The following is a 13,174-nucleotide window of genomic DNA, read 5'->3' as shown; positions in this document are numbered from 1 at the left end:
TGCCTGAATTATAAATCTACGGACGAGAATGGAAAAACAATTTACAAACCTTCCTCTAAAGTTAAACTTATATTTCGATCACAGAAACTCCCTCAATACGTGGTCTTATATTACTAGAGACGTGTAGTGCATGTATATAAGGAGCAAATTATACAATGCAATAATTGTGGATTATTAAATCACAAGTCCAAGTTTTGTCGCAACGCTATTCGTTGCATGAAATGCGGAGGCCCTCATACCACAGCTGAATGTCAATCAGAGAAACCTTGTTTTGTAAATTGCAAACAGGCCCATTATAGTACGGAGTTGGATAAATGCCCGAATTATAATCTAGAAAAAAATATTTCCGATACCATACAAAGCCTCCCAGTATCCAAATATCAGGCGAAACAAATATTTGAAGGGCACACTACTTATGCCACTATCCTTAGAATGAACAATAACACTCAGGGTAGCCCAGCAGCTAACTTTCCGCCCCTTCAGACATCAGCACCAATCTCACCAAATAGTAAACCATCATCTCACAACCGATGCAATGCTAACAGTACCCCGAACCCCCATACATCTGACAAGAGAGGGAAACGAAAACTGCCTTACAATACTACAGGCTACAATGTTGCTGAATATAAACGGGCACTCAAAGACAACTTTGATCAACCAAGATCTAAAAATCTAACATATGTGACTAATCCCACATCACCTAAGCCTTCTCAATCTACTTCTAGGACAACTGCATATCACAGCGAAGAGACAGAACACAATTCACAGGAATTGTAAACTACTCAAAAAGAGGTTCAATCTCAAAAACGAGTCTCTACTAAGCTAGATAAAACTCCATTCATTGTCTTTATTAATAACATTATACAGGAAGCACCTGACTATATCAGACCCCAATTGGAAGATTTGAAAACTACTTTTGCATGGATCGACTCCAAATCCTCTATTGGAACGCCAGAAGTCTAAACAACAAGATTCATGACATATCATACTTGGTATCCAAAAAATTTTATCATATAATCATTATTACAGAGACTTGGTTTCAAACTTATCGACAACAGAACATTAAATCCTACCATTTAATCTCCGCCAACCAGGACGATACTGGAGGTGGTGTCGCAGTGTATATCCACAAGTCTGTTCACCTTACTAAGAAATATGAAATGTTTACTATTAATAATAAAATACAAATCACCTCTATCACAGTCAACAATATAAGTATCATGGGTGTATACTGCAAACCTAGGGAGAATATATCATTACACCAATGGAATCATATTTTAACAAACGTTTCTACTCTTTCCATACTAATATGTGGCGATTTTAATATAGCCAACTTTCATATGCATAGACGATGGCAGCAAATCCATCATCCTCTCATAGAATTTGCTATATTACATGATTGGCAACTTGTATCTGAACATATTTTAACTAGAAAAGGAAGATGGGGTCAGGATGATTCTCAACCAGACTTAATTTGCTCATCCGAAGACTTACTGCAGCATATTAATATTAATAAAATTTTGGATACTATGAATAGTGATCACTATCTGCTTGATATAGATTTATACTTAAACCAAGCCATTTTCCTCAATCAACCTAATCCAGCACAACCCAGACATATTAATAGTAACAGGGTGGATGAGATAATATCTAAACGACAAAGTTTTCAGGATACAATAAAGGATTTTGACGACATACATAACTTGTTAATAGAAGAATGCCGGAAATGTCCTCTCTCTAAATAATCTGCTAGAAATAAAATGCCTCCAAAACCACCTTGGTGGAATGAAGCCTGCAACAGAGCTGTTGCCAAACGACGACTGGCTTATAAGAAATACAGGTTAACCCCCAAATTTTCCAATTGCTTAGGGGCTAGGAACCAAGAAGCCCTCACTAAGAAGGTGCTTTGTTATTACAAACGTCTCGGCTGGAAAAAGTATACTGCATCAATTACATCACAAACTCCAACTACAACCATATGGAAGAAATTAAACTGGTATAAGACAAGCAAGCAAACTAACTTCACCCCGATTTTTATTGATCATGAACTTCAAGATACTTTGTTACAAGATCATTCTCCGGATACGGTTAAAGCTCCTCTACCTATTTTTGAAATTCCTAGCACTACAGACGATCATCAGCTTTTAAAACCTATTACCTCACAAGAGATCTCGCACATCTTGGCTTCTCGAAGAAACACTGCACCTGGTCTGGACAATATCCCATATCAATTACTCAAGAAACTTCCATTCAAGTATTTATCGCTCCTAGCAACTAGATTCAATCAGATTCCCACAACGGCCTCCCTAAAGGTCTTTTTCTCTCCAGCCTCCCAACTAACAATCTATATGCATTTCAGGATTCGCCCATACGTGCTACATGCCCTGCCCATCTCTAACATCTGGATTTAATGTTCCTAATTATGTCAGGTGAAGAATAAAATGCGTGCAGTTCTGTGTTGTGTAACTTTCTCCATTCTCCTGTAATTTCATCCCTCTTAATCCCCAAATATTTTTCTAAGCACCTTATTCTCAAATACCCTTAACCTATGCTCCTCTCTCAAAGTGAGAGTCCAAGTTTCACAACCATAAAGAACAACTGGTAATATAATTGTTCTATAAATTCTAACTTTCAGATTTTTTGACAGCAGACTGGATGATAAAAGCTTCTCAACCGAATAATAACAGGCATTTCCCATATTTATTCTGTGTTTAATTTCCTCCCGAGTATCATTTATATTTGTTACTGTTGTTCCAAGATATTTGAACTTCTCCACCTCATCAAAAGATAAATTTCCAATTTTTATATTTCCATTTCGTACAATATTCTGGTCACGAGACATAATCATATACTTTGTCTTTTCGGGATTTGCTTCCAAACCTATCCTTTACTTGCTTCCAGTAAAATTTCCGTGTTTCCTCTAATCGTTTGTGGATTTTCTCCTAACATATTCACGTCATCTGCATAGACAAGCAGCTGATGTAACCCATTCAATTCCAAACCCTCTCTGTTATCCTGGACTTTCCTAATGGCATACTCTAGAGCAAAGTTAAAAAGTAAAGGTGATAGTGCATCTCCTTGCTTTAGCCCACAGTGAATTACGCCATTAGTATCTAAATAACTATTACATTATGTTTTGTGCAATATTAAATGCTTGATAATTTCGTATTGTCAGTGTTCTTCCATCCTGTAAATGCTATATATATTTTTTTTAATTTAAAACATTTAACAACCAGTTCTACATTGTGGACAAATTAAACAAGCAGTGATCTGACTGAATGACACGACATATAAAAATGTGATAGCTTTCAATTACATTATATTAATTTCTACTGAATCATTTCATTGCTATATAGCCTACTATATACCGTTTTATTTTACAATACGAGATTTTGTCAAACAAGGCTGCAGGTCGAGTTTGATAACCAGTCTAGTATTGTAATATAAAGTTACGACATGTGTATCGTACAAAGTTTTATCCGCTTTGATAAATAAAAATAATGTAAAATTGAATATTGTCTAATTGTAAAATTTTTATGAATAGCTATATACATTTGCTTTGTAGGTGGTCGATTCATATAGAGGGCCATGTACAAGAAACATTTGAAGAATGTTATTATTGTCGGTATTGTCACCATGACTATTTATAAATATAAGTGTCAATGGTATTACATTAACAGCTGTACTGATTTGTTAATTCCAACAAAATCGCGACAGAGGTATGAAGAGGAATATAAGAAGTTTGAAAAGTGGTGTAAAAAAAAAAGTAGAGAATATTTCTGAAAAGTTTATGCTGGAATATTTTTCAATGAAAAGTGAAAAGAAGAAATCAAGTTCTCTGTGGATTCATTATTCTATGCTGCGGTGTACGATATCACTGAAGAAAAACGTGGAAATCAGTAAGTAGACACAATAATAATTATTGTTAGCTTTTTAAAGCAAAAAAGTGAATTGTGAAAATGTTACCATTAATGTGTATAACAAATAAAAAGCTTACAAGGACAAGGATCCTGCTAATCCAAAGTTGCACTCGGGCATGGGTTTGATTCCAGCTTGTGCTCATTACTGGTGGTTTTTTCCAAGGTTTTCTGCAACCATAAGGCGAATGTGAATGTCAGGTAATCTATGGCGAACCCTCTGCCTCATCTTGCCAAATACCATCATGCTATTACCAATACAATCGATGCCAAATATCCTAGTAGTTAATACAGGGTCATTAAATAAACAACTAAAAAAATTGCAGAGAGCAATCAGAGTAGTCTAATAAAGCATTAATGGTTGAAGTGTTCATAAAAATTTTTTAGTGGTGGTGATAGCAGTATGTGTAAGAAAAGTAAATAGTTGGTATACTATGGTTAATGTTTAAAAAAGGCGAAGTTAATATAGTGGTAATAGTACCTCCCTCATGCCAATAACTCTGCTGCAGAAAAGAATAATAAAATTATGCCTTAATAAACTCTTGATTACCCTTCAGAACTGTTGCATTCAGGATTTAAAGTATACGACTTCCATCAAATTTATAAAAATGTATTATTGAATTTCGTACATAAAAACCGAAATATATTTAATTTATATTCACATAAATATAAAATCAAAAGATCAGAAAACATAGAAGGGTGCCAAAAAAATGTACACACTCTTTAATAGCTCATAACTAACTCACTTTTTAATATTTTTTCAAGTGTGACCGCTTAAAATAATGGCTGAAGTCAGATTAAACTTTGAGGAAAGAAAATTCATTCTAAAGTACTACTGGAAGACTGAGAATATAAGTGGAGTGCAAAGACGGTTTAGAATGGAGTTTCAGCGAGATTCACCAACGTGACTCACAATTGCTCATTTGCGAGATAAGTTTGAAGATGAAGGAACTGTTCAGAATGTTCATAAGAACAATTCCGGAAGACCACGAACATCCACCAGCCTCACAAGAGAAAGAAAAGTCATCGAAAGGTTTCAGCAATCTCCTAGAAAATCTGTTCGGCAAACGGCTCGTGAGACAGAACTTTGAAAATCGAGTGTCCATCGCGTTTTGAAGAGTGCTCAATGGAAAAGTTTTAATCCTAGATTAGTCCACGCTCTCTGAAGATGATCATGACCGGAGAATTGAATTTTGTAGGTGGTATACCAAGCAGAATGTGCGTAGGACAATCAATTTCCATACAAGATTCTTTGGAGTGATGAGGTCACGTTTAAATTAAATGGCTCAATTAATCGTCACAATTGCACCTACTGGGCATCTAACAATTCTCATGTGACAGTGGAATACCATGTGAACTTACCACAGTGTGGTGTGGTTTGTCAGCATTTGGTTTAATTGGACCTTTCTTTTTTGGTGGTATCGTGACTGGTGCAATTTACCTCAACTTGCTAAAGGAATCCGCCATGCCATGCAACGAAGAGACGTTTAGGCACCCTCTGTAACTTATATTAGGCTTGACAGAACCTAAATGTATCATAGCTGTAGCATATAATCACAGTAGCAACTTCGGTCCAAGGCTTTATAACATGATAACTTAATAGCTAAATTCCCAAACATACAATTTACTAATGCTCCTTATTTAAAAAAAATCAATTAAAAATTGCTGTTTAGAGAGAAAATTTAAAGTTCAATCATTGTGATATGTGTTTTTTCTTCTTCTTTTTTCTTTTTCTTTTTTTACTTTTTACTCTGTTATTTAATAAAATGTCTTAACATTATGTAGAATGCGCTCTGAGCACGAGTGTGTAACTTACTCTTCCTGGGGTTGCTAGAATGTTTTTATATGAAAAAGCAATATGTATCTTTGTTCTACGAAGGCTATTCATAAAGTAACTTCCGTTTATTTTTTACAAACCTATGAATGACGTTACAGAATTGGGTTACAATACGTTTGAAAGTATACACTCTAGTTTATTTTTCCACATAGTTTCCAGTCACATTGAGACACTTGTTGTAGCATTTGACGAGCTTTGAAATTCCGCAATCTTAGAATTCGGCCGCCTGCAACTGAAGCCAATCTACAATGCTGGTTTTCAACTCTTCGTCATCGTCAAAACACTTCGAGCCAAGCCATGTCTTCATGTGCATGAAGAGATGGTAATCACTAGGCACCAAATCTGGGCTATAGGGAGGGGGATCCAATACTTCCCCCAGTTGAACTCTTGCAGTTTGGTCGCAGTGCGACGTGCTGTATGCGGCCGGGCGTTGTCATGCAGAAAAATCACCCCAGAGCTCAACATGCCACGATGTTTGTTTTGAATGGCCCTTTTCAAGTTTGCTAGTGTGTTACAGTAACACTCAGCGTTAATTGTGGCATTCCTCTCCAAGAACTCCACTAGCAAAATTCCTTTTCTGTCTCAGAAGACAGTTGTCATAAGTTTCCTCTTGGAAAGTTTTTGACGACACTTTGTGGATTATTTCGAGGAGTGAGTATGGTCCCACTGCATTGATTGAAGCTTTGTTTCTGCACTCACATACCGCACCCAAGTCTCATCTCCTGTTACAATCTGATCGAGAAAAGCATCACCTTCTCTTTCGTAACGCTCAAGAAAGGACAGTGCTGCCCTCATCCGCTGACCCTTTTGTTCCTCAGAAAGGAGTTTAGGCACCCATCTGGCAGAAAGTGTCAAGTAGCCCAAATCTTCGGTAATCACCTTCTACAGAAGAGTACGACTAATCTGTGGAAAATCGTCACTAACCTGCGGTTTGCTCTAACCTTTTCGTCAACCAAACGAATCAGAGCTGCATTCACGATACTCGGTCGATCACTTCTCTCTTCATCATGGACATTGGTTCGCTCATTTTTGAACATACAGCACCATTGTCTTACACCGCCTTCACTCATTACGTCTGGCCTATAAACTTCACAAAATTGGCGATGAATTTCACTGGCGTTACAGTTTTTGGCCACAAGAAATCTTATTACAGAAAGTACCTCACACCTGGCGGGACTTGCAATTGCAGCACACATTTTAACAGGAACAAAGACACGACCTTGACTCTACCGCTGCTTGATGCGTACTGCTTCAAGGTACACTCCACAGAAAGAGCGGCGCCACTGTCTCTGTTGTTATGCACGCTATATGAAAAGGGAAGTTACTTAATGAATAACCCTCGTAGCAGTAAAGTATTATTATTATAATATTGTTGTTTCAGTACATCACTGCCACTTCTTATGAATGCCATAGTGTATTTTTGGTCTAGAGTAGGGTGACCAGATTTACAAAATAAAAAAACCAGACTGATATATTCCAATTCTATGCAGGTGTTTGGGCAAACAATCATGGCCTGTTGCCAATCTAAAAGCAGCTACAGACGAGTTTCGTGGTAAATCGGGAATTAACTGTGGATTATGATGCAGAGAGTTCCATTTTTTCCCATGGGATTGTGTTATCAAATTTTGTTTGTTGAAGTCTAGGTATGTAGATTTAATAAATCTTTTCACAGAGTAATATGTAGATTTAGTAACAGGTCTGTAAGTAGCAGTGCTGCCCTTCTTTGCTAATGCATCCGCAATCTCATTTCCCAGGATTCCACAATGGGATGGTATCCATTGGAATACAATTCTTTTATTGAGTGATATTAATTGAGAGAGCATTTTAGTTATTTCTGCTGTTTGAGATGAAGGTGTGTGTTTAGAGACTATTGATAGAATAGCTGTTTTGGAGTCTGACAATATAACTGCATTTTTAAATTTACTGAAGTGGCATAGAAGATTCCTGAGACTTTCACTTATTGCAATGATTTCTCCATCAAAACTTGTTGTTCCATACCCAAGAGATCTATAAAGTGAGAAGAGTATGTAATAGAGTAGTATGGATACTTGGCTTAAATCATTGTTGACAATTTTTTATGTGGCAGCTAGTCTGAATTAAATAGGTTAACTTATCTGTTTAAAAATACTTCAGGTTAATTGGACCTTACAATCATATTCATGTCACTGTATTCTGAATTGTTTCGTAACAAAATTTTTTGCCTCATATTACCTTTTAACCAGTGGTGATATTCAAGAAATTTAACACCAATTCACCCACGTGTACCTATGTTAAACATATACGGTATATGTTCATGGTAATTGCAAATATTACTGAGAAATAATAAGTATTTTAACATTCTCCATGAAGATCAACTGTACAATCTGCATCATATTTCTTTGATGAGTGAATTTGCTGTAGAAGTGTTGGGGCCTTTCCTTGAAGAAACTATAAAAGTCCATGCAAGACACATTTTTGAAATTACATTTTGTGATTATGGTTTTAACGATAAACTGATTTCTTTCGTCAGACTAAATTGAATTCAACAACGAAAACACTCTTTCTGATGATGCATTGGTACCAGGTATTCCTAACACAAAATTTACAATCTGAATTATGTTTGTAAAACTAAGTCAATGTATTTATCTTTCATAATAAAATAAAAGAAAAATAAATATCTTAATTATAATTTAGGGAAATGCGGTACAATTTAAAAAAAACCAGACATTTGGCACACCGAGCATACTTTTCTCGGGGGCTGCAAAAGGGTATTTGTCGGATACAGGGGTGAGAGCCATTAATCCTTCCCATTGAAGGCCTTAAGGAACCAACCTGGACAAATATCTAATGTCCCATCCCTACCTTCCCATGGTGCAGCTGTTAGTAAGCATAATTTTACAAGCTGAACTAAAGGGAGGGTTTACTCATCAATTAGCACTGGTCAGCTTGATGAGTTAATGACGGAATTTGGTATAATTTTCCTCTATTCAATACCTAATTCCCTCTTTACCCTTTCCTATCCAGTCCTCTGACTGAACTCTTACTTTCTTCGACCCCGACGGCATTAGAGCATTCGAGGCCTAGGGGTTCATTTCACTTTCCTTCCTCCTCTTTCTACTTTTCTGTTCCTAGTGCTGACCTGCTATGGCACTAAAATCGTCCTGCAGTGGCTTAAGGAGGGAAAGCTGGTGATCAGCAAGATCTCCTAGCTAGGTCCAATGGACCCATCGACCAACAGCAGGTGTAGTCCTCCAGACACTCTGGGGGTTGTGTGTGAATGAAATAGCCACTAAAACGTTAAAATATGGTGTTCACTTAAATCGGCTACAACTTGCCATTTTCAAATATTGGAGTGCAAGAGGTCAAATGACTTTATTGTCAAATGCCTGGCATTAGAAAACAACAACAACAACAACATATATTTTTCTCGGAACAGGGGACAAGAAGCTGAAAAAAGGGACAATCCCATTAAAAATGGGGCGTCTGGTCATCCTAGTTTAGAGAAAATATTAATACTTTCTTACGAAAACGTTTCTATTTTTTACGAGTATTATTGTAAATGAAGTGTATTTTCCCTGGACCAAAAATACAATATGGCATGCTAGAAAGTGGCTGTGATGTGCTAAACATTTAATGTTAAACTAACTTTAACAGTAGATAACATAAAGTACTCTGCATATATATTCTGTACCGGTACTAGCATGATACATTGCGTTTTTCCTTTATTTACAGCTGCTTATTATTACCTTATTTACTATTTTTATAATAACATTTTGAAATTTGTAGTTATTAGGAGAGAGAACCAAATGTTAGGAAATTAGAATATCACCACTGCATTTATACATATCTGCTTTCGTTATTCCTGTGGTTTTCTTTTGTTTTGCTTCCTCCCCTCAGAGAGATGGAAGAATGACGGTCATTTTCTTGTGGTATTCCTCAAAGTTCTGTTGGAATGCCTTAGATATTTTGCATTCTACAGACTTTTATTATTCATTAAAGTGTGTTGTATTTTGTTCAATGCACTCTATGTTAACAGTTGATGAAGACTGAAATAAATGTTATTTGCACAACCACACTTAATGCAGTTCGAGCAGGCGAAAAACCGACAAGCTATGGAACACAGCAGTTCAAGTAAGACAGGATACACACCAGTGGCGGTTCCTCGGGGGAGAGAAGGGAGGAACGTCCTCCTCACATTTTTCTTCTTTCGAAAGTAAATACCAAATAAAATATGTGCCTTGAAATTCAAGGAAGATTCGATAATTTTTAAGTTCACAGCTATAAGAAAACCTCAGTTGATCGAGTTTTAAATGATGCGCGCTCATGTGCTGCTAGAAAACTGTAAGAAAGATGCGAGATTGTTTGTGTGGAGGAAAGCCAAGCCATCCCTCCTTTACTGGAGTTAGCACACATAGACAACAGCGCACTAGCGGCCAGAGAAAGAAGCAGAGTTTTAAAGCGAGCAAATGAACGGAGAGGGAGGAGATCCTCCTCTGAATCAGCGCATGGGAGGGAAATAGAAACCGACTGGTCATGCAGCAAGCTCGCTACCGCTGCCATCTAGTGATCTTGCATTCAACCAGACTATAACACATCTAGGAGGAGGCACAATAAAATAGTTTTAAGGCAACGCTATGAAAGACACCATATAAACTTTTTTTCTAAAATTATAAATAAAAAATATTATTCATTGCACTTTATATAGGCTACTATTCATGGTTTGAAACTTTCAAGGATATTTGAAAGTTAAAGTCGTGTTTATATAAAACAAAGAGGAAGTAGTTCTACGTTGGTATCACAGATCTTTTTGGCTCCTGAAATTCACTTCTATTCATTGTTTGTTAGACAGGGCAACAGCCAAGTTGTCAGTTTTGTACAAATATATTTGAAATTGAAAGTAGGTACTCCAACATTATTTTTAACATAAAAAATTGGCCACAGGCAACTTTGAACAATAATGGTAGTATGACTTTACAAGAACTGATATTCTTCAAAAGCATGTGATATTGAACTTGTAAAATGTACATGTGGCAGCACAGACCACGTGGGTGGGTGCAGTGTTCTCGCTTTCCTCAGATTATTTCCCATTCCCATTTCCGCGGTTCCGATTACGTGTTAGTAGCTATAGTCTCTTCCAACACGTGTGATGCTGTAGTGTGCTCGAAAAATGCTGCGAGGTGAATTTCCTTGTAATTGTTAATTTGTGCAATTATTCAACAATGAATGGAAGTGAAAACATTATATTTTATGGAAAATTTAGGAAACTCAGTTTACAAGAACAGATTATTGCTATACAGAAGGGAAGGCCAACCCCAACACTACCTGGTCTTACATGTGTGCATGTTGGCTAATTTGTAGCATGTTTCATTCAAGAAGGTGTCATTTCGTCCTGTTACCTTCTTTCCTCCTCTTAAGAAATACGCAGGAGCCGCCACTGATACACACCAGTCGATACAGACACATGAAGCAGTATGCATGGAACATTAAGCATGCATCAAAGGAGAATAAACGAACGCCTTTAGGTGCTACTAGTCAGGCCAGATAATGCAAGACACAAACAACATAATGCATGTGCCTTGCATCATAACCTAGATAAAACATGCTGATTCTTTGTGTCGTACTTCATGCAACCTGGCCACTACAGCCCAGAGTTCAGTTGTCAGTGTACACTTTCCGATCATCATGGACTACCAGAAATTTAATGTGATGGAGAAGTATCCAGTTATTTACGACTATACAGGAGCAGATTATTCAAAGAAGAATCTCATAGATAAAATTTGGGTGGAGATAGCTGCAGAAGTAAAACATAAACTGAAATAGGATTGTCCGGGAAAGTAGCTATTTAGTTCTCATATATGTATTCATTCATTTATTTATTTGTTTTAAAACATAAATCTCCGCTTAAATATAAATATCCCACTTCATAACAAGTTTTATTAAGTCACTGGGAATTAATTGCCAAGGAAGAGCTACGCTAGACTTAAAAAAATAAGAAACTAACCTATCCCTCATATAGACACTTTCATCTGTAGGTCGGTCATCATACGGTGTGTGGAAATCATTTCGAACTACTGTGGCATCAAAGTCTGGAATATTTTCCACTGTAAGTTGGCACATTTTTCTTTCTATTGTTTTCACAAAGTTGTGCAGAATACGTTCACACTTGATAATGATACCTACAGTTTCCAATTGACAGTTAAATGCTGTATCCAGGACTTTAAATTTAGAACATAACATCCCAAATGCACATTCTACATTCTTTCTAGCCCGGGATAGCATATAGTCAACAATTCGTCGCTCCTTTGTCAATATGATCTTGGGCAATGACCGCATCATATGCTTCAACAAGGGAAATGTCTCATCAGCGAAATAAAAAGAAAGTTTAGTTTATCTTGTGTTCGTAATGGGCAGCACAGCACCAACTAGTGTTGCCAACTCTCCCATATTTAGCCCCAATTTTTAACAGTCTCCCAACTTCCGTATTTTTCTTCTCTTCGATCCTTTTTCTCCCTTATTTTTGCATAATATAAAAATTAATTTGAAACATTTAATTTTTATATGGTTGAACGTGATTTATATGATGGATTCTGTTGTTCCAGAGATGCACTGAAATGTGCAGCTAAGCTTATACAAAGAGTGTTTCCTTTTATGAACAGTAAGTGAACATATATATATATATATATACATACATACATACATACATACATACATACATACATACATTCATATACGAGGTCTTGCCATCCTCATTGAATAATCGAGACTACTATTTTTTGTTAGTAGTCAACATGTAGATACCTATTAATTTTGAGAAAAATTCGTTCCAGCACCGGGAATCGAACCCAGGACCTCTCAACTCTGCGTGCTGAGTGCTCTTTCCAACTGAGCTATGCCGGGAAACGATCCAAGATGCCAGCCAAACTCTCGTCATTATGTCATGAATGGCCTACTACCTGCATTTTAGACATATACTGGTAAGTCATATATGCAGGAGCACATATTTAAATGACTTTATGGCCAATTTTAACAAGCTTTTTTTAATACTGTTAATATTGATATATACCTATACTCACATATGAAGTCTCGCATTCCTCAAATGTTCGAAAAAGGAGCGCAACACTTTAATCAAATCAGAACTGAAAATCACAGTCAACTTCAACTATTCATGTAGGAAATTTTTACAATTTGTTTGAAACTATTACGCTAGGTAAAATATCTCAAAATACTTTAATTTAAGCCTAACTGCCAAAATGTAGAATAAAATTGTTTTTAGTGCTGCTAACTGAATTGAATAATTTTTCAATTTTTTATGTCAAATATTGTAGACCACATAGTCTCCCATATTTTCTTCAAAAATAGTTGGCAACCCTAGCACCAACACCATTTCTACCCAAGTCTTCAACAGAAATCAGAGCGAAAAGTCCATGTGCTTGTGTAATAC

The sequence above is a fragment of the Periplaneta americana genome, chromosome 13, assembly GCF_040183065.1.
Source record: "Periplaneta americana isolate PAMFEO1 chromosome 13, P.americana_PAMFEO1_priV1, whole genome shotgun sequence".
In the NCBI taxonomy this organism is placed as follows: domain Eukaryota; kingdom Metazoa; phylum Arthropoda; class Insecta; order Blattodea; family Blattidae; genus Periplaneta; species Periplaneta americana.
Note: the sequence above shows the minus strand (reverse complement) of the source record.